Below are 24,939 nucleotides of genomic sequence, written 5' to 3'. Positions count from 1 at the left end.
GAACTGGCTAACCGGTCGAAGTCAGAGAGTGGTGGTAGATGGTAAATATTCAGCCTGGAGCCCAGTTACAAGTGGAGTTCCGCAGGGATCAGTTCTGGGTGCTCTGCTGTTTGTAATTTTTATTAATGACTTGGAAGAGGGAGTCGAAGGGTGGGTCAGTAAATTTGCAGACGATACGAAGATTGGTGGAGTTGTGGATAGTGAGGAGGGCTGTTGTCGGCTGCAAAGGGACTTAGATATGATGCAGAGCTGGGCTGAGGAGTGGCAGATGGAGTTCAACCCTGTCAAGTGTGAGGTTGTCCATTTTGGAAGGACAAATAAGAATGCGGAATACAGTGTTAACGGTAGGGTTCTCAGTAAGGTGGAGGAGCAGAGGGATCTTGGGGTCTATGTTCATAGCTCTTTGAAAGTTGCCACTCAGGTGGATAGAGCTTGTCAGAAGGCCTATGGTGTATTAGCGTTCATTAGCAGAGGGACTGAATTCAAGAGTCGTGAGGTGATGTTGCAGCTGTACAGGACCTTGGTAAGGCCACATTTGGAGTACTGTGTGCAGTTCTGGTCGCCTCACTTTAGGAAAGATGTGGAAGCTTTGGAGAGGGTGCAGAGGAGATTTATCAGGATGTTGCCTGGAATGGAGAATAGGTCGTACGAGGATAAGTTGAGAGTGCTAGGCCTTTTCTCATTGGAAAGGCAAAGGATGAGGGGTGACTTGATAGAGGTTTATAAGATGATCAGGGGAATAGATAGAGTAGACAGTCAGAGACTTTTTCCCCGGATACAACAGTGTTACAAGGGGACATAAAATTAAGGTGAAGGGTGGAAGGTATAGGGGGATGTGAGGGGTAGGTTCTTTACCCAGAGAGTGGTGGGGGCATGGAATGCGCTGCCTGTGGAAGTGGCAGAGTCAGAATCATTGGTGACCTTTAAGCGGCAATTGGATAGGTACATGGATAGGTGCTTAAGCTAGGACAAATGTTCGGCACAACATCGTGGGCCGAAGGGCCTGTTCTGTGCTTTATTGTTCTATGTTCTATGTTCTAACTGTCTCACAGACTAGTCAAGCAAAAGTCATCCCTTACAAAGTCATCCCAGACACACTACTACAGTACCTGGGTATGTCCTGTTCCACCGGCAGAGATGGCAGCACAGTCGGGAGGGTGTTACCCTGGGAGCCCTTAACATTGACTCCATGAATCACATGACATTAGATCAAAAACAGGCAAGGAAACCTCCTGCTCTTATTTTAATTACAGTCTTTGGAAGTGGCTGATCAATATTTATTTCTCGTCCCTAGCTGCCCTTGAAAGGTGATGGCGAACTTCCTTCTTAAACTGCTGCAGTCCACATGCTGTATGTTGACCCAAATTGTCCAGTATTTTGACCCAGAAAAAGAGGGGTGCAGGTAGTGATGTTCCCATGTATTTACTACCCTGTCATTCTGAGTGGGAGTGGTTGTAGGTTTGGAAGGAATTGAATTTCTGCAGTGCATTGTGTAAATGGCACACACTGCTGCTCCCGGACATCGGTGGTGGAGGAAGTGGATGCTTGTAGATATAGTGCCAATCAAGCTGGCCAGTTTGTCCTGGATGGTGTCAAGCTTCATGAGTGTAGTTGGAGCAGACAACCTGGCACTCATCTAGGCAAGCAGGGAGTAATCATCACAGTAATGACGTGTGGCTTGGAGATGGTGGACTGGCTGATTAATGTCCTCCTTCAGCCGATGAATCAATGCTTCTCTATGTTGAGCAACACTTGAAGGAAGCACCGAGTGTGGCAACGCTACAGAATGTACTCTGAGTGATAAATTTCAATATCCATCACCAAGAGTGGCTTGGCAGAAGCACTACTGATTGAGTTGGTTGGGTCCTCAAGTATAGCTGCTTGTAGGTTTTGTAGTATGTGGTGAGGGTAGCAACAGAGGGAAAACACACTTGATCTCATCCTCCCAATCTGCCTGTCATAGGTGCATTTGTCCATGACAATGACCACCATAGAGTCCCATCTTCACAATGATAATACCTTACATCATGTCATTTGGCACTAATGGGACAGTCTTCAAACAGATCCAGCAACCCAAGATTTAACATCATGAGACACTGTGGGCCATAAGCAGCAGCAAAATCATACTCCAACATAATCTGGAACCTCAAGGCCTGGTATATCCCCCTTTCTACAAAGCCAGTGGATCGACCCTGGTGCAATGGAGATTGCAGGAGGCATGGCAGTAGTAGCACTAGATGTGTCAAAAGTGATGAAGCTAGAAAACAGGACTCAATTATGCCAAACAGCATAAGCAGCATGTGATTTACAAAACTAGGTGATCAGACAACCAATGAATCAGATCTAAGCTCTACAGTTCTGCCACATCCAATAGTAAATGGTGGTGAACAATTAAACAATTCAATGGAGAAGGAGGCTCCATAAATATCCTCACCTTTAACGATGAGGGAGCTCAGCATGTCAATGCAAAAGAAAATGACATGGTGGCTCAATGGTTAGCACTGCTGCCTCACAGCATCAGGGATCTGGGTTCAATTCCAGTCTCGGGTGACTGTCTCTGTGGAGTTTGCACATTCCCCCTGAGTCTGCGTGAGTTTCTGCGGGTGCTTCAGTTTCCTCCCACAATCCAAAGATGTGCAGGTTAGGTGAATTGCCCATAGTGGTCAGGGATGTGTAGGTTAGGTGCATTAGTCAGGGTAAATATAGAATAAGAGGGCAGGGGAATGGATCTGGGTGGTTATTCTTTGGTGGGTCAGTGTGGACTCATTGGGCTGAAAGACCTCTTTCCACACTGTTGGGATTCTATAAAAAGGCTGAAGCATTCGTAACAATCTTTAGCCAGAAATGTCAAATGGATGATCCATCTTGGCCTTCTCCTGAGGTCTCCAGTATGCTAAGATGGCAGTCATCAGCCAATTCAATTCACTCCACATGATATCAACAAACTGTTGGAGGCACTGGATACTGCAGAGCCTATGGGCCCTGGCAACATTCTAGCAATAGTACAAAGGACTTGTGCTCCATAAGTTTCACTCCTTTAGCCAAGCTGTTCCAGTACAACTACAACACTTGCACCTAACTGACAATATGTAAAATTGTCCAGTTATGTCCTATCCACAAAAAGCAGGGCAAACCCTAACACAGCCAATTACTGCCCTTTGATCTCTTCTTGATCATAACTGTCATCAACAGTACGATAAAAAACCTACTCACTGACACTTTGTTTTGGCTTTGTCAGTGCCATTCAGCTCTTGACCTCATTTCAGTCTTCGTTCGAACATGGATAAACGAGCTGAATTTTAAAGGTGAGGTTAGAATGATGCTCTTGACATTAAGGCTGCATTTGACCAAGTGTGGCAATCTAGCAGCCTTGTCCAAACAAGAGTCAATGGGAATCAAAGGAAAAATTTTTAATAGTTGAATTCATACCTGGTACATAGGAAAATGGTTGCAGCTGCTGGAGTCAGTCATCTCAGCTCCATTGTATCTCCATAGAAGTTCCTAAATGTAGTGTCCGAGGCATAACCATCTTCAGCTGCTTCCCTCCATATGACCTTCCCTCCAAAATAAAGTTTTCAGATGACTGCACAATGTTCAGCGCTATTCATGGCTCTTCAGATAGTAAAGCATTCCATCTCCAAATGCAGCAAAACTTGGACAATATCTAGGCATGGGCTGAAAAGTCTTCGAGGAGAAAGTGAGGACTGCAGATGCTGGAGATCAGAGCTGAATCCTGAAGAAGGGCTTATGCCCGAAACGTCGATTCTCCTGTTCCTTGGATGCTGCCTGACCTGCTGCGCTTTTCCAGCAACACATTTTCAGCCACGGGCTGAAAAGTGGCAAGTAATATTTGCACTACACAAATGCCAAGCAATGACCATCTCCAATAAGAGGCAATGTAATCACTGCCCTTTGACACTCAGTGGTGTTACCAGGACTGAATCCACACTATCAACTTCCTGGAGGTTACCATTTAACAGAAACTGAACTACACTTACCATTTATATAGCATCTGCAAGAGTAGATCAAAGGCCAGAAATCTCACCTCCTGACTCCACAAAGCCTGTCCACCATCTACTAGGCACAAGTCAGGAGTGTGATGGACTTACACCTGAATGAATGCAACTTCAAACACTTTCAAGTTACTTGACACCATCAGGCAAAGCCATCCGGTTGATGGCATCACATCCACAGCATCCACTCCATCCATCACTGATACTCAGTAGCAACAGTGTGTGCTGCCTACAATATGCACTGCAGAAGATCACCAAAGATCCTTAGACTGTACCTTCCAAACCCACAACCACTATCATCTTAGGATGACAAGGGCCGCAAAACATGGGAACACCACCACCTGCAAGTTCCAAGCCACTCACCATCTTGACTTAGAAATATACCACAATTCCTTCAGAATTGCTGGATTAAAATCCTGAAATTCCAAATCCAATAGCATTGTGAGTCTACCTACAGCATATGAACTGCTGTGGTTCAAAAAAGCATCTCACCACCACCTTCTCAAAGTCAATCAGGGATAGGTAATAAATATTGGCACAGCCACACAAAAGTTGGACAGGTGGAATAAATAAAGCAACTTTCACAGTGACTTACCAGACAAGTGCCAACAAAAGAGTTTTGGCTCTATGCCATCAACAAGTGTAACAAAACAAAAAGAAACCAGAGAGAACAAAGCCATTGCCACAAGACCAGGAACAGGATAGAACTCAGCATGGTAGTGCCAAAAGGGGGGAAAAACACAGTTAATAAATCTGATGCAACAGTCTCAGGAGATCAAACTGGGGAGTTAGCATAAACTTGTATGCATTTAGCATCAATAATAGATTAAAATGTTCTAAAGCTCTTTACAGGGACATGGTAAAATATGATGCAAAGCCACATAAAGAGCTATTAGACCAAATTACAAGAGGTTTTAAGGAGTGTATTATAAAAAGTAGGGAAGCAAGGAAGATAGGTTTAGTGAGAAAATTCTAGAGTCACGTACAACAGGAGAAAAAGAACAATAATGCTGGTACAAAACAAAGTCACAACAGAGATGATACGGGACAAAGTTAAAAGACAAGTCTGACAATACTTATGTAGTGGGTCTGGGGTGCTGGGAGAAACCATCTGAATCTCACTCAAGCATTCTTAAAAGCCTTTGAGATGTTACTACTTTAAATACATGACCTGTTATACTTTTAAAAATCCCATCAAGCATAACATGATGGAACATGGATTTCATCATTATCAAGTCTGCATTGCAACCCACTACAATAAACACTTGGCCTCTACGTTTTTTTAAACATTGTAGTTTAACAGCATCTTCTTGTTTAATGTACCAATTAAGATGCAAAATTAGCTCTTTGCGAATTTAATAGTGATAGATTGTTTCAGCTGATTGCCAAGATAATGAGGGCACCATTTACGTAATTATTTTTAAAAAGGAAATTTGCTTACTCAGACTAGTCAAAGTTTCCCAAGACCAACTGTGGTAGAAAGAGTGAATAAGTCATTTTAAATATAAATTTGATCACTCCCTGAAGAAAAGCCGGACAATAAAGTTTATGGAGAATGAGCAAAGAAGAGTTGGATGAGAAGCAAATTTAATTCCGTCCACATGACATTAAGAAGTGGCTGACCTCATGGGACAAGGCAAAAGCCAATAACAAACTGGTTAGTTCTGAAGGTATCAGAACTTGTTGACCATTTGTTTACATTGTTCCAGTACGCTACAGTTCTGGTACCCAGCAGACATTGCGGGAGATTGTCCAGATATGCAAGAACAAATCCAGTCTAGGCGATTGCTGCTCCATCAGTCTACTTCTTGTCATCAAAACAATGCAATGAGTCACCAGCTCTCGCTATTAGGCAGCACCCATTACCTTCTTGATAATGCTATTTGGACTCTGCCAGGGTCAATTGTCCCCAGACCTCATTATAGCCTTGGTCCAATCCTGGACTCAAGAGCTGAGCTACAGAACAAAAGCAAAATATTGCGAGTGCCAGAAATCTGAAATAAACAAAAAACGACAGCGCTGGAAATACTGAATTCCAGAAATGAGAGTGGTTGTTCTCTGCATCACGTGTGACAGGACTGCTGGCACGGAAATTAATGCCAAGTTCAATTGCCATCACAACTTATTATGCAGGATGCATTGAAAGAGGGTAAAAGAAAAACAAGTGGAAATATTGAGTTTTCATAGACTCGTTGTGGACGGACCGAACGAGAGTTTGTACTAATTTTACACAATAATTCTAAAAATGAAAAATTATTAACAAAATCCCTAATGCTGACCAACCGCCTCCTTCAAAGTGATGCCGACCTGCCACTACCAGTAATGCTGTGTCTTCCAGCAATCTGTGCTTTTTAGGGGAGGGAAGGGGGAGACTCACTATCAAATTAAGAAATCCAGGAGCACTGCAAGTACATTGTCGCAAAAACCTTTTATGTTCAATTATCTTTGATCTTTAGTTTAAAAAGGACCGCTTTTCCTATCAAACTTCTTGTTTGAACATAATTAGTGTTGTCACGCTGAGCTCGGGTCCCTGAGATAAAAGCTGTTTTGCTCTGATCCCAGATTTCACACGCGAAGCCCTTACTGAGCTGAAATGAAGGACTGCAGAGTTCCTGGTCACATACCTGAATTTTAACAAAAGTCTCCTTTCTCCCAAAGTCTAACGATTCGGACTGCACTCCGGGAGAACTCGGGACCTCGGCTCTCAGATGGTTTAAATCAGGAGAGTTTCAGATCGAAATCCGTATTTCCTTTACTTAGATCTGGGCATCTCTCGGAAGGTGCACACCACTTGGAGCCGCGCAGGCTGCACACGTCAGCGACTATTAGTGAACGTTTAACAAAAGACAAGTGAGCAAACGCCGCTGGCTTCAGCCAAACGCCACAGGCTCCGTTGTCAGGGAGTTTTCCTTGCAACTCCTTGTTTTTAACAGACGCTCGGTGACAGCTCGTCGCCACACTTGGATGCACCTGATCAAAGTGCCTCAGGTACAAAGAGATGATGGGGGTGTGGAAACAAAAACAAACTTTTTGTTTTGAGGGGGGAGTGGAGAGAAGGGTTTAACTGAGGCAACGTGTCATTGAAAAGGGCGGGCAAGAGATGTTGAGATGGTGGAGGTACTGGGTAGTGGCACTGAGTGAGCAAGCGGTCACACAGTCCCGGACCGCGAGCTCTCCACACCACCTCATCAGCCCGCCCACTGGGCACCTCCCTCCTCATCATTGGCTACTGCCCGCGGGCACCATCCACATGATTGGCTGCACTTCCACCATTGACTGTTCCCCCATTGGTCAACACTGGTACCACGGTCGCAGATTTTCCAGGCATCTGATTGGTCACCCGTTGGAGACACTGGTTGGCCCATTGATCTGTCCAAAAGAAGAATCATTCAGGTCAGGTTCATTTTACACATACTACCCAGGAATTAAACAATGTAATTCATTCCTTTGTTCAGTAGTGTCGTGGGTTGTGACCATCACTGGCAAAAACAGCATTTGTTGACTATTCCATACTGATCCTTGAGAAGATGATGGTGAGACATCTCCTTGAACCGCAGGATATCAAATGTAGGTATATTCACAATGGTGTTGGCGAAGGGAGTTCCATATCAATCCAACATCAATGAAAGAATAGGGATATGTACCCAAGTCCAGCTGGCTGTGCAGGCTAGAGGGGAATTTTCAGGAGGCGATGGTCTTATATACCTGCTGTATTTAATCTTCCATGTGGGGGAGATCACTCCCAACTTCCGCATGTCAGCCAAATGGAACAATAATCAAAAGCCCCACATAAATTTCTGTTAAAGCAGTCATCCTTGCTTCTTCCTTGTTCGCCAAAACGCTGCCCCTAGCCAGCCTGTTCCAGCACCGCTGCAACTCTGGCATCTTCCCGACAACTGCCCAGGAGTCCTGTATACATAAAACGAAGCCAACTCAAATTGACCAATTACTGCCCCATTAATCTTGTCTCACTCATCAGCAAAGTATGGGGGTGGGGGAGTCATCAACACTGCTATCAAGCTTAGCAATTACCTGACTCTCAGGTTGGGTTCCATCAGGGTCACTTTCCTACCTTGGTTCAAACATGGACAAAGAGCATTTGACCAAAAGTGGTTTCAAGCAGATCCATTAGGAATCAAGGATAAACTCTCTGGTTGGAGTCATAGTTGGCACAAAAGATGTCATAGTTGATACATTGTTGGAGGTCAGTCTTCACAGATCCAGATAATCTCTGCAGGCATTCCTCCTGGTAATGTCCTAGGCCCGACCATCTTCAGCTCCCCCGTCACTGACCTTGACACCTTTGTAAGGGCAATAGGGGGTGTTAATTGATGATTGCACAATCTTCAGTACCATCTAATTTGACTCCTCCAATAATGCAGCAGTCAAAGTGCAAATGTAACAAGACCTGGACAATATCCAGGCTTAGGCTGCCAAGTGGCAAGTAATATTCATGCCACACAAATGCTAGGCACTGAACATCAAGAGAGAGTCTAACCATCACATTTTGACATTCAATTGCATACCAATGCTGAATTCTCCTCTATCAACCTCTTCAGGATTAACACTGACCAGAATTTGAACAGGACTAGATAAACGTCATGTTGACTGTACAGGACTTTTGGAATATTGTATGCAATTCTGGTCTCCTTCCTTTGGGAAGGCTGTTGTGAAACTTGAAAGGGTTCAGAAAATATTTACCAAGATGTTGCCAGGGTTGGAGGGTTTGAGTGATGGGGAGAGGTTGAATAGGCTGGGGCTGTTTTCCCTGGACTATCGGAGAAAGAGGGGTGACCTTATAGAGGGTTATAAAGTCATGAGAGGCATCGATAGGGTAAATAGACAAAGTCTTTTCCCTGGGTTGAGGGAGTCCAGAACTAGACGGCATAGATTTAGGGTGAGAGAAGAAAGTTTTAAAAGAGACCTAGGGGGACCTAGTTCATCAGAGGGTGGTGTATGTATGGAATGAGCTGTCAGAGGAAGTGGTGGAGGCTGGGACAATAACAGCATTTAAATGGCATCTGAGTACGTATATGAACGGGAAGAGTTTGGAGGGATATGGGAAAAGTGCTGGCAAATGGAACTAGATTAATTTAGGATATCTGATCGACATGGACCAGATGGACCGAAACGTCTGTTTCCGTGCTGTACATCTCTATGACTCCACGATTGTATATTGAATTGAATTGAATTTATTATCACATGTACCAAGACACAGTGAAATTCTGTGCTTCAATCTAAATTCTGTGGCTTCAAATCACATCAGTGCTAGGAATCCTGCAGAGAGTAACTCACCTCTTGATTCTCCAAAGCCTGGAGAATCTACAAGGCACAAGTCTGAAGGGTGATGGAATAATCCCCACTTGTGTGGATTAATGCCACTCCAATAACACTCAAGCGGCTCAACACCATCTCGGACAAAGCAGCCCACTTGATTAGCACAACTTCACAAATATTCAGTCCCTTCCACCACCAACACACAGGTGCACCAGTGTAGACCATGTATGAGAAAGACTGCAGGATCTCACCAATGTTCATTAGATAGCATCTTCCAAACTCACACAAATTGCCAGTTAGAAAGGCAAGAGCAGCAGACACATGGGAATGTTACACGTTGCAGGATTCAATCCAAGCCATTCACCATCCTTACTTGGAAATAAACAGCCACTTTTTCACTGTCACTACAGTAGTTTAAGAATTCAAATCACCATTACCATCTCATTAGGTAAATAGGGATAGACAATGGATGCTGACACAGCCAGCGATGCCCCATCCCATGTATTATATTAAGTATTCAGAACCAAGAGCTATCTATCATTCAAGATGATGATCAAGGCTGATATTTGAGTCTAGTACAGAGACAGTGCTACACCTTTCACCAATACTCCAACAGCCTGCTGTAATATTTCAGAGGACGTGAGGCCAAAACCTACCATGACACCATGAGAATTTGAATTCAGCTTTAATGGAAAAAAAGGCTGGCATTAGGGAAAATTACCATTAGACTATTAGATTCTGGTAAAAATCCAACCTGCTCAGTTATATCCTTGAAGAAAGGGAACCTGGCAGCATTGCCCACTCTTGCCTATTTGTGACATTTATCGGCCCTCTGAAGTGATCTAGCAAATTATGTCACTAAACAAGTAACTTTTCCAAGATTTGATGAAAAGGCAACAAGCCTGTCAATGAAAGATTACTATCTATTTTGAACAGCACAAAGGAGCATCCAGGAGAAAGATATAAATAGAAAGCAGGAGACAACAGCTTCACTTCACTTGGAGGTCGCCACTGATGATGTTACCTAGCCAGGTAATGAGACGTCTGGATATCAAACCTACAGCTCAGCGAGCAAACCTACACCCTGAACAGCACAAATACAAAGCAAAGAAAATGTCAAACTACTCACAACTAAACAAGCAACAGCATTCTGATCTCTGTGTGAATTTTCTGCAATTAGATAAAATTGCTGCCAAATAAATTTAAAGAACCTTCAGAGCTCCAGTCATTCCATCACCTGTCAACAGCAATCAAATCCTCCAACTCATTCATCATCCTAACTTTGAAATAAATAGCCATTCCCTTCACTGTCATCTGGGTCAAAATCCTGAAACTCTCTCCACAAAAGCCAAATGGACCACAATGGATCAAGAAGGCAGTTCATCACCTCTCAAGAGCAACTTGTGATGGGCAATGGAAAAATATAAATAATAGAAAATGTTTTTCAAAGACTTTCCAAAGATTTATCTGTGCTTTTGTATGGTTTAGGAGAGGATATCAATGGTACAATTTATGAGGATTTTCAGTTACAACTGTTTATTTTTATTGGTCCCTTGGGGTATGATAGTTGCCAACTTTAGTACATCCACATCTCTCTCTTCACATTGAAAGGAGCTAAGGAGCGTTGGTCATTCTTCCTTTCCTTCAAAGTTGTGAAAGGCCTAACACAATGTTAGGTTGTGTACCATCGCCTCAGCTTCATAATTCGGGACTTTGATCTGTGTAACAGAAGGGTTTGAAAGATCTGGGATCAAGCTTTGAACTGAAAGGTGCCATTGCAGAAAGAAAACAGAAAGAGCGTATTTAGGTGGCACAGTGGTCTTGGCATCAGTCTTTCAACACTGGGACCTGAATTCAATCCAGCCAATTCTAAAGAGGTGAATGTTATGTGCCTAATGTTAACACTGAAATAGGAAGTTTCTATTACTAAGACCTCCCGACTTTCATGACCAAATCATTTGAAAAAGAGGAAAGGTTTTACAAACACTGGTCTCCAATTATATGTTGCGCGGGATGCTAGAGGAATCACCTTTTGTGTCTATGTATATTTACATTTAGAAATTAAAAACTAATTGACATGCCACAAGCTAGGTCCTTCATTGGTGCCCATTTGTAGAACTTACAAGGAATCTTTGAAGAGCAGCTGCTGAGAAGTCTAGGAATGAGAACATGCATTCACCAGAAATTCCATTATTTCAGCCCACCTTCAGTGCATTATGTTTGTGAGACAGGCTTGTTTATTTGTCAGTCAACTCACTGCTACTTTTCTTCCAGGGTGGGGGACATGAGCCATCACCGCACCTGTATATTTCTGCCATTATTCTGTAGTTTTTCTTGCTAAGGGACACACAAAATACTTTGCTCATTTGTATATTCCAAAGAAATTCAATTTGTTTAAGTCTGTGTCAGTCATTGTTTCCAAAACAGGTAATTGAAATGTTATATACAACCTTAGAAATATTTGAAATGTTTTGGGATAATGTGAATCAATAGGAATTGAGGTCATTCATGCTCCCAGGGGTTTGATTGTCTATTTCATATCACTTGGTGTAATGCTAAATTGTGTCATTTACAATGACACTGCCTGGTAGTCTTTCTAAAAAACAACAATCAACACACAATCAGCACAACAATCAACAGACAGGAGTGTTCCCTCCCAGTCAGAGAACACTTCAGCGGTCCAGGATATTCAAACTCAAACCGTCAGGTGACCGTCCCCCAAGACGGTCCCCCAATTTATGGGCGGCACAGTGGTTAGCACTGCTGCCTCACAGCGCCTGAGACCCGGGTTCAATTCCCGCCTCAGGCAACTGACTGTGTGGAGTTTGCACATTCTCCCCGTGTCTGTGTGGGTTTCCTCCGGGTGCTCCGGTTTCCTCCCACAGTTCCAAAGATGTGCAGGTCAGGTGAATTGACCATGCTAAATTGTCCATAGTGTTAGGTAAGGGGTAAATGTAGGGGTATGGGTGGTTTGCGCTTTAGCGGTTCGGTGTGGACTTGTTGGGCCGAAGGGCCTGTTTCCACACTGTAAAGTAATCTAATCTAATCTAAAAAAAAAGACGGACTTCGGGACAGGCAACAATGCAAAGTGGCCGATCAGAGGCTGATAGGCAAGTTCAGTACCCATGGGGATGGCCTCAACCAGGACCTTGGGTTCATGTCACACTACAGGTGATCCCACTGCAACTACACATGCAAACTCCTACAGACGCACACACACTCCTACAGACACATACACTCACGCAGACCCTCTCTCATACATAAGCTCTCTCTCATATGCTCACACATACACTCCCACACTGACACGCGCACACGCACTCACGCACTGTCTCACAGACTTATATCCCTTTACACTCACACTCACACACACATTCACACTCGCTCACAGACACTCATAATCCAACCCACACATACACCCACATGCACACACGCACACATATAAGTTTGTGGGGTGAATTTGTACTTGCAGAATTATATTTTATTTTTCTCAAAAACTGCATGAACCCACGTAAGATTCTGTAAATCCATTTTTTAGATTAGAATCAGTCTGAACATCGTGGCACTGACAGTCTCCCCACAGGGCACCTCACACCTTCAATACATTATCTGGGCCGACATGACACCAATTGTTCAACTCCACTTGAAAATATTACTTTAAAAATGTTCTGAAATTTACATATGAAAGAACTGAAACAACATGTTCATTCTAAAAGATGAGAGACTTAATAAACAATCCAGATCTTTTTCAATATATAATTTCAGTTACATCACACTGTAAACTTTTGCTATAAATTCTATGTCTTACAGTCTTATACTGCACAACCACCTGATGAAGGAGCAGCGCTCTGAAAGCTGGTGCTTCCAAATAACCCTGTTGGACTACACCCTGGTGTTGTGTGATTTTTAATTTTCTAAAAAACATAATTTTTTGTAGAGGATTGGCATCAGATATGCACTGGCCTCATCACATCGTCATGGCACATCTTGGATTCACTTACATTAAAGTTCACTACTTTGATGCTCACCCTGGAGCTCACTGACACCTTGCATTGCAATGCTGCTGTCAGATGACTATGTACTTAAGGACTGGCACCTATCTCATAAATTGAAAAGGATGCATCTTAGTGTTCTTAGCTTATTTTCATAATGTTCACTCACTTTATGCCTACTTGGATGTTCACAGAATCTCCACCTTGCCTTGCCTTGTTGTACATTAAGTCAGAAGTGACACAACGCCAGGTTATACTCCAACAGATTTATTTGAAATTACAAGCTTCTGGAGCATTGCTCCTTCATCAGGTGGTGAGCAGTGCTCCGAAAGATTGTGATTTCAAATAAACTTGTTGGACTATAACTTGGCGTTGTGTGACTTTTAACTTTGTCCACCCCAGTCCAACACCTCCACATCATTGTTGTGTATTGCCACATCATTCAGAATTTACAACCTCACAATGTGAATGTGTTGCCTTGTCTTTTAGCACAGACATAAAACCAGAGAGCTTGTCATGATTGACAGCAGTGATCAGCCAAGGCGGAGGACATGTTGATGTACAGTACCATGCAATCTTGGTCATAGAGTCATAGAGATGTACAGCACCAAAACAGACCCTTTGGTCCAACTCATCCATGCTGACCAGATAGCCAACCCAATCTAATCCCACCTGCCAGCACCTGGCTCATATCCCTCCAAACCCCTCCTATTCATATATCCATCCAGATACCATCAACTGCTGGGGGCATAGGTTTAAAGTGAGAGGAGACGTGCAAGGTAATTTTTTTACATGAAGGCTGGTAGGTGCCTGGAATGCATTGCCAGCTGAAATGGTAGAAACAGAGATGATAGAAATGTTTTGGAGACATTTAGACAGACATATGAAGGATACGGTCCATGTGCAGGCAGATGGAATTAGTTTAGAATGTCATTGTAGTGGGCACAGATATGATGGACGAAGGACCTGTCCCTGTGCTGCACTGTTCTATGTTCTAACAGGAAGCCTAGAGTCGTTATTCTCTATATCACTTCATGCAAGGTGCAATGCCACCACAGAGTGAGGATACCCTGGGAGACCTTGGTAGTACTCCATCATCCACTAGACTAAGACTAGCAATTGAAACAGGAGGGTGGCCACCCTTTGCTAATGGCCACCAAGGTCACAGTTGCTCTAATTTTTTAATGAATCTGGCTGCTTCTAAGAATCCACTATGGACCTTTGTGAGATATCTCAATCCTCAAATCTCAAATGCGTTTTCTTGCAATTTGTGCAATATCACACCACCTTCATTCCATTTCCCCCAGTGAGATCAATGTTCCAGCCCAGGCGGTATGCTTTGGCAACATAACTTGCATCCCCCAGGTGCAGAGTACTATGGACCCTACACATATCACACAGAGAGCACACTATCAAGAATACAGCTGACCTCATCAATAGAAAAACATTTCATTCAGCCAATGTACAATTCAACTATGATCATCAATGTTACATCTTAGAAGCCAGCACCAGGTACCCTGGAAATTGCCATGATGCATATATCCTTAACAAATCTATTGTGGCTACTTTATTTCAAGAGCCAGATGCCTTACAAGGATGGTTGCTGGAAGGCCAGGGCTATCCTCTGCAACCATAACTGATGACTGTGTCATGCAAACCCTTGACTAAAGTGGAGTTAATACAATGAGCTGTCCAGTAGGTAGCAGATGATAGTTCGATTGAAGATCTGTTTCTGATACTTGCAGTACAACCCAGCTAGACTGTGCCACATAATCCAAGGATGCTGTGCAGTACACACTGGAGCAGGTAAAGAGGGTAAGTGGTCACACTGTAGAGCAGAAAGAGCAGCAGTAGTGTTTCGAGGAGGAGGAGGATAAGAACATTAATTTTCACCACTTTAGAGCACTGCAGTTTTGGGTGCAACAAGCCATACAGAACGTAATTTTCACCCACTTACAATGATGTGAGTTAGGTGAAGTCATCATTCATTGATTGTAGAACTGTTGTTAGTTGAAAGGCGAGCAGATCCTGTTTAGTGCCAAACACAAAAACAGAATTTTTGTTGTTGCTTTTTCACTGTTTATTTAAAATTAACATGAACAACCATTTAAAAGCTTTATAACAAGTGATTCTCCCACATTCGTCAATAACAATAACCTGTCATTGTTTCATTAAAAACAAACACACATATGCTGTTTCAATCATTTAAGCATAGATTCATTACCAAAATTAGATTGGCAATGTGTTATGAATAAACAACTCAAAAACACAATCAAGAAAATAACATGAAACAGACTGTCCACAATCGCCTAATACTGCCTGCTCAGACTTATTGGCACTTGTACAGGTTTCTCGCTGCAAATCCACTAACAAGAGAGATAAGTCTAAGTTTATGTAAAGTTGTTTGAAATTTGAGCTGCACCATTGCCAGTACCTCTGCGGGCCAACACATTTGTCACTTTCTTCTTTATTTTACTAATTTCTGTGTTCATGTATCTACTTTCTTCAGTCAATTCTTGCTTTTGCCAATATAATTTTGTATAGTTAAAGCTGTATTATTGAATCTTAATATGTGCACATCACAATGTTTGAATATGTGTTTTGTTTTCGTTCTAACTTATTGCTCAGAACAGCATTAGTTTTAGTTAACAGTAAGATTTTTTGTAGACATTCTTTTAAAATGTACATTGAAATTTCTTTTCTTTTATCTGCCAGTTTTTCCCTTCCTTTCCTCTCTTAAAACCAATGACCTTTTTGTAAGGAATACCAATTTCACTCAGGTATGTCCTTGAGATGACCCTTATTAATGTGTAAAACTTTGCAGCCTATTCAACTGTGGGGATATCACAGCTAACATTGATCCTACTCAGCTGACATCTACACATTTGCACTTCAAGCAGAGTTCACTGCAAAGCAAGCAAATACAGGAACTCGGGCCAATTTTTGGCTGCCTAATCCAAAGGCACTGAAGTTAGATGAATCTGCTGACTTTACCCTGGCTTTGGTTAACTAACTCAGCACAAAATCAAATGTGGGGCTTTCCTGATTTGCGAGACACCACTTAATTTGTTGATATTCCAGGAAGCTCAATTTTCATTTATAATGTTTTGAATTGAATTCTGTTTCTAAATGTAAATGCAATTTTGACTGCATATAGCATGGTGTTAAAGGGAAAATGACTTCATTTGTAATGAAATAGCAGGAATCCACCTCCTAATACATCTACGAATTTTCAGTGTCATGCTTAGTGATGGCTGCAACTAATATCTCTTCTGCTGTAACATTATTGGAAGATAGATTCAAACTGGAAGATGAGGTCTGACTGTATTTGGGCAGGAGATCTATTTGCGAGTTGCTGAAACCACCTGTGTTTGAAGCAGCAGCCCTAGCAAAGTAAAGATGGTGTGCTCCAATTAAATTATTATTAAAACAACAGTTTTTAATTTTCAATTAAGTCTTTGAATGTTTCTTCTCTTGAAGCATGGTTCCCTGGAAGCAGATGTTCAATGTTGCCTCAATACAACTGATAACTATTTGTCCATGGGTTTCATCATAATACTAAGAAAAAATATTTATTTATCTAAATATTTGTCTAAAATTGTTGTAATAGTTTCTGTTTACATCAATGGTTCAAATGATAAATGACCATAATTTTAACAGTCAATCTAAACAACATAGATACAGTGACTCAAATAAAAGCAAAATTATGTGATTGTTGTAAATCTTAAAAAAAATAGAAATTGCTGGTAAACACAGTTGGTCTGACAGTAAAGTGGAAAGAAAAACAGAGTTAACACTTTGCATTTGACACAACACTGTTTTAGAACAAAAGTTCTGAAGAATAGCCATTTTGCACTCAAACTTTATCTCTGCTCTCTCTCCAAAGTTACTGCCAGACCTGCTGAGGTTCTCCAACATTTTGTGTTTTTATTATAGTTACAGTAATCCTATCACTAGTCACAGTAAATAACCAACATGTTTGCAGAACTTCAAAATTATAACTCATTTGAATAATTAACAAATGGATGTCTCGACACTAAGAAGCTCAGAGGAACAAAGGGATCTTGAGGTGTTTGTCCACAGATGCATGAAGGTAGCAGGACAAGCTTAGGGTAGCTAAAAAGGCATAAGGGATGATTGAAGGCATTCAGTCATGGCATAGATTATAAAAGCATGGAGATTATGTTGGAGCTAGAGAAAATTTTAGTTAGGCCACAGCTGAAGTACTTTGTGGAGTTCTGGTCACCACACTATAGAGTCATAAAGGTGAACATCACAGAAACAGACTCTTCAGTCCAACTCGTCCATGCTGGCCAGATGTCATAGATAAATTTAGACCCAGTTGCCAGCATTTGGCCCATATCCCTCTAAACCCTTCCTATTCATGTATCCATCCAGATGCCTTTTAAATGTTGTAATTGTACCAGCCTCCACCACTTCTGTGGCAGTTCATTCCATACACGCACCACCCTCTGCATGAAAAAGTTGCCCCTTGGGTTCCTTTTAAACCTTTCCACTCTAACCTTAAATCTATACCCTCTAGTTTTGGACTCCCCTTCTCTGGTATAAGGACCTTGGCTATTCATCCTGTCCATATTCCTCATGATTGTATAAGCCTCTATAACGTTACCATTCAGCCTCCTATGCTTCAGTGAAAATTGCCCAAGCTATTCATCCGCTCCCTATTGCAGAAACCCTCCAGCCTTGGCATCATGCTTGCAAATCTTTTCTGAACTCTTTCAATTTGCAGAACATCATTTCTAAGGCAGAGAGACCAGGATTGAATGCAGTATTCCAAAAGTCACCTCACTAATGTCCTGTACAGCTGAAACATGACACCCCAACTCCTATACTCAACATACTGAGTAATAAAGGTAAGCATACCAAACACATTCTTCAGTATCCTGTCTACTTGCAACTCCACTTTCAAGGAAATTTGAACCTGCACCCCAAGGTCTCTTTGTTTGGCAACACTTCCCAGGACCTTACCATTAAGTATATAAGTCCGGCTGTGATTTTCCTGGAGGAAAGATGTAGTTGCACTGGAGTGGGGGCAATGGAAGTTCGCCAGGATGGTGCTTGGAATGGAGCATTTCAGTTGTGAAGAGAGGCTGGATAAACTTGGTTTTTCTTGGAGCAGAGAAGATTGCGGGGTTTAGAATTAGGGTAAATCTTATAGAGATGTATAAGATTATGAGGGGCATGGACAGGGTGAATAGAAAGCTGTTCCTTTTAGTTGAAGGATCAATAACAAGAGGGCATACATTTAAAGTGAAAGGCTAGAGGCTTTGATCAGATTTGAGAAAAGTCTTTTTCACCCAGGGGATGAACAGAGATAAAGTTTTGACTCCAATTTCACTATTCTTCAGAATTTCATTTCTAAAGCAGTCATACTGAAGTCAAAATATTAATTCTGTTTCTCTCTCCACAGATGCTGTCAGGTCTACTGAGTTTTTATTTTAGATTTCTAGCATTCAAATTATTTTGCTTTTATTTAAGTCATTGTAGCTGTGTTGCTTGGAATGCACTGGCTGGGAGCACAGTTAAGGCCGGAAACCTCACAACATTTTAAAAAGTACTTGGATGAGAACTTGAAGTGTCAGAACATTCAAGCCTATGGGCTTACTATGGGAAAGTGGGACTAGTGTAGCTACTAATGTACTTTGGAGGTAAAAGTATGATGGGCCAAAGGGCTTGTTCTGCACTGCGTGTTTCTGTAATTCTATGATTTTATGATTCTACAGTACTTGATAGATACCAATGTCAGCTCTAGATCTTTTGCGTGTACCGTCGGAGCATATACCTTAATTTACATGAATGCCATATACTTTATGTTTTGATTTGGGATCATTACTTGTTTATGCTGCTAAATCTGCCAAAGCAGTACAAAGAGCTGGTTTACAAGCTTCCCACTAAGATATTGGAACCAGATGTAGGAACCCGCACATTGGAAATAAATTCATAGGTCTGGGATTACCACAATCCAAATTTAAATGATGCCAACATAAAATCAGTGAAATAACAATTAATTCTTTTTTTTGTAAATATATTTATTTGCAAATTTTTATAACTTTACAAATACATAAAATTATTGAAAAATACTATCAATAACAAATAATTATCAAAAAGAAAAAAAACACAAATTACAATACAACTATTGTCTACTAACTACTAACCTCCCTATAATACAAAACAAACCCTAACACTGTGCAAAGCAACACCAATAAATAAGTAAATAACTAATATATCAAAAAGAAAGAAAAGCAAAAAAAAAAATCAAAAAAACCCCACAAAATACAGAACTGCTATGCTCAGCGCAAAGCTCCCAAACAAAGGAACGGGAGCATTGTGTATATACCTGTATTAACTCAGGAGACCCCCTCCAGGGCCCAGGACTTGACAAACCTAATCATCCAGGTTAAACAAACACCTTAGTTAAGATAACTGACAAATCTATATCCAAATAACTCAAGTAGGGCTGCCATGTCTTATAAAAATGGTCTGTTTTGTGGTCCACCATGTTTGTAAAAATGTCCAAGGGAATGTGCTTCATAATTAAATTCTGCCATCCCAGCAAGCCCAGCAGGTTCTCAGACACCCAATTCATCAGAATATTCTTGTATGCATAGTATGCAAGAATATTAAATAATTTCTTCCCATGCCCGTCCAAAGATGGTAAATTTAGTAGACTTAAGAGGAGAGATATTGGGTTTTCTTTGACTTCAGTCCTCAATACCTTCCCTATCTCTCCCGCCACAGCGGTCCAATAAACACGGAGACTGTGGCATGTCCAGAAGCAATGGGCAAGAGTACCTCCACTTATTTTACATTAGGGGCCCACAGAAGATGCCCCTTTTTTAAACTTCGCCAGATGGTCTGGTGCCAGATGACCCCTGTGCAGAACTTTTAACTGCGTAGCACATGTCCTATTACAAACTAAGATCTTTCAAGCATTCTTCCATATGTTCTCCCATGTTTCAGAAGAGATCTCCACTCCTAGCTCTTGCTCCCAGACCTGACATAAGCGGTTAAGATCCTGCCAGGCCCTGCCACCCAGCAGGCGATTGAGGGCACTAACCGAAAGGGTGCTTGTGTAATGTAGCAGCAACCTCTCTGTATTGGGCTTATAGGGCTTAGGGAGAAGCGTAGTCTTCTTCTGGATGAAATCCCTAACCGAAAAAAAACGGAAAAGATCTCCACTGGGCAACCCGTATTTGCAGCTCAGTTGCTCAAAAGACATCATAACTTCCCCCTCAAACATAGAACATAGAACATAGAAGAATACAGCGCAGTACAGGCCCTTCGGCCCTCGATGTTGCGCCGATCCAAGCCCACCTAACCTACACTAGCCCACTATCCTCCAAATGCCTATCCAATGCCCGCTTAAATGCCCATAATGAGGGAGAGTCCACCACTGCTACTGGCAGGGCATTCCATGAACTCACGACTCGCTGAGTAAAGAACCTACCCCTAACATCTGTCCTATACCTACCACCCCTTAATTTAAAGCTATGCCCCCTTGTAATAGCTGACTCCATACGTGGAAAAAGATTCTCACTGTCGACCCTATCTAAACCCCTAATCATCTTGTACACCTCTATCAAGTCACCCCTAAACCTTCTTTTCTCCAATGAAAACAACCCCAAGTGCCTCAGCCTTTCCTCATACGATCTTTCTACCATACCAGGCAACATCCTGGTAAACCTCCTCTGCACCCGTTCCAGTGCCTCTGTTTCCCAAACTAGAAATTCCTCTCGCTGCCCATAGTTTGAACCCTGAGTCTATCATCCCGGTTCAGAACCCTGGCATGCCAACTATAGGCGTAAGTGGTGAAGTCTTGGGTAACCAACCCTCACTGCCTTGACTGTACTAATGACAATGGGGTTCCGGCAGTGGTCCATAACTGTCCTCATCTTATCCATGAACAACAGGTTAATAAGAGGGCACTTTGCCTGGGAGGCTTTAATATCCAGCCATGTTGAGTTTGGATCGTTACCTACCCAATCACAGACAAAGGACAGTAGGGAACTAAATTGATACCTCCTGATGTCTGGGAAATCAACTCCTCCCCCTCCTTGAGTCAACTTCAATTTAGTAAGTTTGATGAGGGGTCGCCCACGATGCCAGACAAAGGAACCAAACCATCCCATAAGTTTCTGCAGCGTTGACCTGGGAAACATTATAGGGAGCATACGCATGGGATAAAACAAATGAGGAAGAACATTCATCTTAATGAGAGATATTCGGCCCAGCCATGAAATTGGAAGAGCCTCCCATCTCTATAGATCTCGCCTAATATTGTCGAGCAAGTGAGCAAAGTTAGTCCAAAATAACAGATCAATCTTGGGGGTAATAAAAATGCCTAGGTATCGGAATCCTGCCCGTGACCACTTAAAAGGGAACTTAGGGCCACCTTCAACCTCTGGCACATCCTTAAGGTTCCCCAAAGGCATAGCCTCCAATTTTGCAAAGTTCATCTTATATCCTAAAATAGCCCCAAATGTATTGATACATTGTATCAACTGGGGTACGGAGATCATCGGGTTCAATAAAAACAGAAGGACATCATCCGCATACAGTGTAATCTTGTGTGCCCTCGATCCCACTTTCGGAGCAGTTTTGTGGACGTTCTGACGAATAGCCTCTGCCAGTGGCTCGATTACCAACGTGAACAATAACGGTGAGAGGGGGCAGCCTTGCCAACTACCCCTAACAATCCTAAAATTCCCAGACTTCATCCCGTTGGTGATGACCGCTGTCAAAGGGTGGCGATACAAAACCTCCACCCACCTAGCAAAGACTCCACCCAACCCAAACTGTTCTAAGACATAAAAAAGATACTGCGATTCCACCTGGTCAAATGCTTTCTCTGCATCTAAGGAAATCACCAACCCCTGAATTGATCATTTCTGACAAACTTTGACCATACTCAGCAACTTTCTAATATTATTAGAGGACCTGTGGCCCCTTATAAAGCCTGTCTGGTCCTCTTTAATAATATGGGGCAACACCTTTCCAATCCCAGCGCCAGGATCTTGGACAGAATCTTGAAATCTGAATTTAATAGAAAGATGGGCCTGGATGAGGCACAATCCTCAGGAACCTTCCCCTTCTTAAGAATTAAGGAAATATTAGCTTCTCTCAAAGATGGTGATAGGCATTCATGCATATAGGAGTGATTGTACATCTCCAACATCGGCCCTGACAGAATCCCTATAAACTCCTTATAAAACTCACCCGGGAGACCATCAGGGCCAGGTGCTTTCCCACTTTGAAGTTGCCTAGCTGCCTCCTGTATTTCCTGAACTGTCAAGGGGGCATTAAGGCGAGAGGTCTGTTCCAAGGTTACCTCTGGGAGGTCCAGGTTCTTAAAAAAGGTCTCCATTTTAGTCCTCCTGTCCTTGCAACCTTCAGACTGATATAATTCAGAATAAAAGCTCCGAAAAGCCTCATTAATCTTTTTAGCATTGTACATAAGGACCCTGGCGCTGTCTCTGATTGCAGTAATGGATTGGGGAGCATGCTTTTTCCTAGTCAGGTACGCTAAATACTTCCCTGGCCTATCCCCATATTCAAACAGCCTTTGTCTAGCAACAGCAAGTTCTTTCTTTGAGTCTTGTGTCAGTATTGAATTCAAGGCAGCCCGGAGGGCTGTGATCTGCTATAGCTTAGTCACCGAAGGCCACACAAAATGTGCCGCCTCGGTGGCTTTCAACCACATCTCAAGTAGACGCTGCTGTTCCTCCTTCTGTCGTTTCCGGCTAGCCGAATAGGAAAGAGCTAATCCCCTAGCAAAGGCCTTAGTAGTCTCCCATAGTATAGACGGACTACTAGCGTGCCTGAGTTGATAGTTAAGAATTGCTGAAACTCCTTCAAAAAGTATTCCACAAATTTAAAAGGGTCCAAACGCCAGTGCCGCAAAGCTAGCCCTTCAATCCTGGCCTTAACCTCCAAATATACCGCCGCGATCAGAGATAGCTATATTCCCACTTTTACAACCCATAACCGAATCCAGAAGGGCCGAGGGAGCCAGAAAGAGGTCAATCTTCATGTGACATTTATGTAGGTTTGAAAAAAAGGTGAAGTCCTTGCCAGTAGAGTGAAGACATCTTCAAATATCCACCAGCCCCAACTCCTCACATAAGTCAACCACCTGCTTGGCCTGCGAAGAAATAGTTGGGGGCCCACAAGGCATCCTGTCCACTGTCCATTCCAAAAGACAATTAAGATCCCCCCCTATAATAATGTGCTGTATTCCAAAAGCACTCATGTTAGAGAAAGCACTAATCAAACATTTGAGGGGATGCGCCGGAGGACAGTAGACATTTAAAATGCCATATTCCTCCCCATATATCAGGGCTTTAAGTATCACAAATCGTCCCTGCTCTTCTTTCACCTGCACTAATAATGTGAGCGGAAGATTTTTCTGTATAAGTACCGCCACTCCCCTGCTTTTAGTAGTAAAGGATGAAAAGAATACCCGGTCATAACCCCCTGTTGTAATTTCAGGTGCTCACCATCATCAAGATATGTTTCCTGCAACAAAGCAATATCAACCCTTTCCCTCTTAAGGATAGAAAACATTTCTCCCTTTTAATAGGCGAATGACTTCCCTTAATGTTCCAGGTGCACCATTTAATAAGACACTTAGCCATGTCCCCTTTCAGAGACCCTTGAACCCCTCAGAAGGAGAACCCTGCTTACAAAGCACCGAGCACAAGTAAATAAAGACTCATAGAGTCGAAGAACTATATATACAAAAACTACTCTATCATAACTATAAGCAACTATTACTACCAAAAAATTACAAAGAAAACCAACTATAAAACCTTGAATGGAAGACTCTTCCCCCTGCCCATAGAGGGCACTCACGCTACCCATCCCCTCCATCACAGCTTCTTCAAACCTGGACTGTGCCCCAGCCTTAGGCCAGAAACAAAAGGTGATCCTTAAGTCAGCAGAAAAGAGACAAAGTCAGGATGAGCACTCCACCCATCTCTGGCTTCATGTCACCCCTACTTGTGACTAAAAGAGAAATAGAACAAATAAAAAAAGGGAGAAAACAATGAACATCCACAAAATTTCCCATCAGAAAATCCAGTTAGTAAAAAATGAACAACTTATTCCAAGGCTTTGTCCCCCCCTTTCCAAAAAAGAAATTAATAGGGAGAAAGAAAGGAATTAAAAAAAAGGAAGGGAAAATATGGGGAAAGAAGGAACAGAGAACAAACATTAACTGTATTCTTCGGACCAATCCATCTATTTTAAAGTGTCTACAAAGTTTTTAGCTTTATCCGCTAAGTCAATGTATAAACTGAGACCTCGTGGCTGAAATGGAGCACTGTGGGGTATCTCATGGAGTACTGGATGCCCAGGTTTCTCAGCCTCTTTTTAACTTCATCGAAGGACTTCCTCTTTCGAATTACAGCTGCAGAGAAATCCTGGAAAAACATGAATTTTGACCCCTTGTACAGCAGTGCCTGCGGATCATTTCCTAGTAATGTAGAAGCTTCTATCGCTTTTTGCTTGTCCTTTATGAGTGGATGTGCACTAGGACCAGGTGGGGGCGCTGCACTAGCCCTGACCTGTGCACTGTAACCCCCTGCAGCCTGCTGGACTCGATTGAAGGCCCAAAAACTTCAGCAGCCAGCTTTCAAAGA

General features: G+C 42.4%; 1 protein-coding gene across 4 annotated transcripts in view; it reads right to left on the bottom strand.

Annotated features, from left to right (window-relative positions):
- Positions 1 to 7,081, bottom strand: part of arhgef28a (Rho guanine nucleotide exchange factor 28a) — a 468,925-nt gene extending 461,844 nt beyond the window's left edge. For all 4 annotated transcript variants that reach the window (XM_043707577.2, XM_088000126.1, XM_088000117.1 and 1 more), the window contains exon 1: positions 6,638 to 7,081. The gene's annotated coding sequence lies outside the window, so the exon portion shown is untranslated. The remainder of the gene's footprint in view (positions 1 to 6,637) is intronic.
- Positions 7,082 to 24,939: the final 17,858 nt, after the last annotated feature.

This window comes from Chiloscyllium plagiosum, unplaced genomic scaffold (assembly GCF_037043375.1).
Source record: "Chiloscyllium plagiosum isolate Xiang-an unplaced genomic scaffold, Cpla_swu_hap1 HiC_scaffold_2, whole genome shotgun sequence".
Taxonomy (NCBI): Eukaryota; Metazoa; Chordata; class Chondrichthyes; order Orectolobiformes; family Hemiscylliidae; genus Chiloscyllium; species Chiloscyllium plagiosum.
The sequence above is the reverse complement of the archived record's forward strand: the minus strand, read 5'-3'. Positions and strand labels throughout refer to the sequence as shown.